This window comes from Engystomops pustulosus, unplaced genomic scaffold (genome assembly GCF_040894005.1).
Source record: "Engystomops pustulosus unplaced genomic scaffold, aEngPut4.maternal MAT_SCAFFOLD_143, whole genome shotgun sequence".
NCBI classification, from domain to species: Eukaryota; Metazoa; Chordata; class Amphibia; order Anura; family Leptodactylidae; genus Engystomops; species Engystomops pustulosus.
This window is the reverse complement of record NW_027285023.1, coordinates 161292-166147: the sequence shown is the minus strand read 5'-3', so window position 1 is coordinate 166147 and position 4856 is coordinate 161292.

The following is a 4856-nucleotide window of genomic DNA, read 5'->3' as shown; positions in this document are numbered from 1 at the left end:
CGTCTGCGCCTCCGCGGCTTCATTACTGCAACACAGGACGCTCCGCGTCACCTCAATCATTGTCCTATATACAGAGCTGCACGTCTGCGCCTCCGCGGCTTCATTACTGCAACGCAGGACGCTCCGCGTCACCTCCATCATTGTCCTATATACAGAGCTGCTCGTCTGCGCCTCCGCGGCTTCATTACTGCAACGCAGGACGCTCCGCGTCACCTCCATCATTGTCCTATATACAGAGCTGCACGTCTGCGCCTCCGCGGCTTCATTACTGCAACGCAGGACGCTCCGCGTCACCTCCATCATTGTCCTATATACAGAGCTGCACGTCTGCTCCTCCGCTGCTTTATCCTACAAATACCATGGATATCCACCATTGAGAACGCAGGACACTCCCCGTCACCTCCATCATTGTCCTATATACAGAGCTGCACGTCTGCTCCTCCACTGCTTTATCCTACAAATACCATGGATATCCACCAATGAGAGCGCAGGACGCTCCGCGTCACCTCCATCATTGTCCTATATACAGAGCTGCACGTCTGCCCCTCCGCTGCTTTATCCTACAAATACCATGGATATCCACCATTGAGAACGCAGGACACTCCCCGTCACCTCCATCATTGTCCTATATACAGAGCTGCACGTCTGCTCCTCCGCTGCTTTATCCTACAAATACCATGGATATCCACCAATGAGAGCGCAGGACACTCCCCGTCACCTCCATCATTGTCCTATATACAGAGCTGCACGTCTGCTCCTCCGCTGCTTTATCCTACAAATACCATGGATATCCACCAATGAGAGCGCAGGACACTCCCCGTCACCTCCATCATTGTCCTATATACAGAGCTGCACGTCTGCCCCTCCGCTGCTTTATCCTACAAATACCATGGATATCCACCAATGAGAGCGCAGGACACTCCCCATCACCTCCATCATTGTCCTATATACAGAGCTGCACGTCTGCTCCTCCGCTGCTATATCCTACAAATACCATGGATATCCACCAATGAGAGCGCAGGACACTCCCCGTCACCTCCATCATTGTCCTATATACAGCGCTGCACGTCTGCTCCTCCGCTGCTTTATCCTACAAATACCATGGATATCCACCAATGAGAGCGCAGGACACTCCCCGTCACCTCCATCATTGTCCTATATACAGAGCTGCACGTCTGCGCCTCAGCGGCTTCATTACTGCAACACAGGACGCTCCGCGTCACCTCCGTCATTATCCTATATACAGAGCTGCACGTCTGCGCCTCCGCGGCTTCATTACTGCAACACAGGACGCTCCGCGTCACCTCCAGCATTGTCCTATATACAGAGCTGCACGTCTGCCCCTCCGCTGCTTTATCCTACAAATACCATGGATATCCACCAATGAGAACGCAGGACGCTCCCGTCACCTCCATCATTGTCCTATATACAGAGCTGCACGTCTGCTCCTCCGCTGCTTTATCCTACAAATAACATGGATATCCACCAATGAGAGCGCAGGACACTCCCGGTCACCTCCATCATTGTCCTATATACAGAGCTGCACGTCTGCTCCTCCGCTGCTTTATCCTACAAATACCATGGATATCCACCAATGAGAGCGCAGGACACTCCCGTCACCTCCATCATTGTCCTATATACAGAGCTGCACGTCTGCTCCTCCGCTGCTTTATCCTACAAATACCATGGATATCCACCAATGAGAACGCAGGACACTCCCGTCACCTCCATCATTGTCCTATATACAGAGCTGCACGTCTGCCCCTCCGCTGCTTTATCCTACAAATACCATGGATATCCACCAATGAGAACGCAGGACACTCCCGTCACCTCCATCATTGTCCTATATACAGAGCTGCACGTCTGCTCCTCCGCTGCTTTATCCTACAAATACCATGGATATCCACCAATGAGAGCGCAGGACACTCCCGTCACCTCCATCATTGTCCTATATACAGAGCTGCACGTCTGCTCCTCCGCTGCTTTATCCTACAGATACCATGGATATCCACCAATGAGAACGCAGGACACTCCCTGTCACCTCCATCATTGTCCTATATACAGAGCTGCACGTCTGCTCCTCCGCTGCTTTATCCTACAGATACCATGGATATCCACCAATGAGAGCGCAGGACACTCCCGTCACCTCCATCATTGTCCTATATACAGAGCTGCACGTCTGCCCCTCCGCTGCTTTATCCTACAAATACCATGGATATCACCAATGAGAGCGCAGGACACTCCCGTCACCTCCATCATTGTCCTATATACAGAGCTGCACGTCTGCTCCTCCGCTGCTTTATCCTACAAATACCATGGATATCCACCAATGAGAACGCAGGACACTCCCTGTCACCTCCATCATTGTCCTATATACAGAGCTGCACGTCTGCCCCTCCGCTGCTTTATCCTACAAATACCATGGATATCCACCAATGAGAACGCAGGACACTCCCGTCACCTCCATCATTGTCCTATATACAGAGCTGCACGTCTGCTCCTCCGCTGCTTTATCCTACAAATACCATGGATATCCACCAATGAGAGCGCAGGACACTCCCGTCACCTCCATCATTGTCCTATATACAGAGCTGCATGTCTGCCCCTCCGCTGCTTTATCCTACAAATACCATGGATATCCACCAATGAGAGCGCAGGACACTCCCCGTCACCTCCATCATTGTCCTATATACAGAGCTGCACGTCTGCCCCTCCGCTGCTTTATCCTACAAATACCATGGATATCCACCAATGATAGCGCAGGACACTCCCCGTCACCTCCATCATTGTCCTATATACAGAGCTGCACGTCTGCCCCTCCGCTGCTTTATCCTACAAATACCATGGGTATCCACCAATGAGAACGCAGGACACTCCCCGTCACCTCCATCATTGTCCTATATACAGAGCTGCACGTCTGCCCCTCCGCTGCTTTATCCTACAAATACCATGGATATCCACCAATGAGAACGCAGGACACTCCCGTCACCTCCATCATTGTCCTTTATACAGAGCTGCACGTCTGCCCCTCCGCTGCTTTATCCTACAAATACCATGGATATCCACCAATGAGAACGCAGGACACTCCCGTCACCTCCATCATTGTCCTATATACAGAGCTGCACGTCTGCCCCTCCGCTGCTTTATCCTACAAATACCATGGATATCCACCAATGAGAGCGCAGGACACTCCCCGTCACCTCCATCATTGTCCTATATACAGAGCTGCACGTCTGCCCCTCCGCTGCTTTATCCTACAAATACCATGGATATCCACCAATGAGAACGCAGGACACTCCCGTCACCTCCATCATTATCCTATATACAGAGCTGCACGTCTGCCCCTCCGCTGCTTTATCCTACAAATACCATGGATATCCACCAATGAGAACGCAGGACACTCCCGTCACCTCCATCATTGTCCTATATACAGAGCTGCACGTCTGCTCCTCCGCTGCTTTATCCTACAAATACCATGGATATCCACCAATGAGAACGCAGGACACTCCCCGTCACCTCCATCATTGTCCTATATACAGAGCTGCACGTCTGCTCCTCCGCTGCTTTATCCTACAAATACCATGGATATCCACCAATGAGAGCGCAGGACACTCCCGTCACCTCCATCATTGTCCTATATACAGAGCTGCATGTCTGCCCCTCCGCTGCTATATCCTACAAATACCATGGATATCCACCAATGAGAGCGCAGGACACTCCCGTCACCTCCATCATTGTCCTATATACAGAGCTGCACGTCTGCTCCTCCGCTGCTTTATCCTACATATACCATGGATATCCACCAATGAGAGCGCAGGACACTCCCGTCACCTCCATCATTGTCCTATATACAGAGCTGCACGTCTGCTCCTCCGCTGCTTTATCCTACAAATACCATGGATATCCACCAATGAGAGCGCAGGACACTCCCCGTCACCTCCATCATTGTCCTATATACAGAGCTGCACGTCTGCCCCTCCACTGCTTTATCCTACAAATACCATGGATATCCACCAATGAGAGCGCAGGACACTCCCCGTCACCTCCATCATTGTCCTATATACAGAGCTGCACGTCTGCTCCTCCGCTGCTTTATCCTACAAATACCATGGATATCCACCAATGAGAATGCAGGACACTCCCGTCACCTCCATCATTGTCCTATATACAGAGCTGCACGTCTGCCCCTCCGCTGCTTTATCCTACAAATACCATGGATATCCACCAATGAGAGCGCAGGACACTCCCGTCACCTCCATCATTGTCCTATATACAGAGCTGCACGTCTGCCCCTCCGCTGCTTTATCCTACAAATACCATGGATATCCACCAATGAGAACGCAGGACACTCCCCGTCACCTCCATCATTGTCCTATATACAGAGCTGCACGTCTGCTCCTCCGCTGCTTTATCCTACAAATACCATGGATATCCACCAATGAGAGCGCAGGACACTCCCCGTCACCTCCATCATTGTCCTATATACAGAGCTGCACGTCTGCTCCTCCGCTGCTTTATCCTACAAATACCATGGATATCCACCAATGAGAGCGCAGGACACTCCCGTCTCCTCCATCATTGTCCTATATACAGAGCTGCACGTCTGCCCCTCCGCTGCTTTATCCTACAAATACCATGGATATCCACCAATGAGAGTGCAGGACACTCCCGTCACCTCCATCATTGTCCTATATACAGAGCTGCACGTCTGCCCCTCCGCTGCTTTATCCTACAAATACCATGGATATCCACCAATGAGAACGCAGGACACTCCCCGTCACCTCCATCATTGTCCTATATACAGAGCTGCACGTCTGCCCCTCCGCTGCTTTATCCTACAAATACCATGGATATCC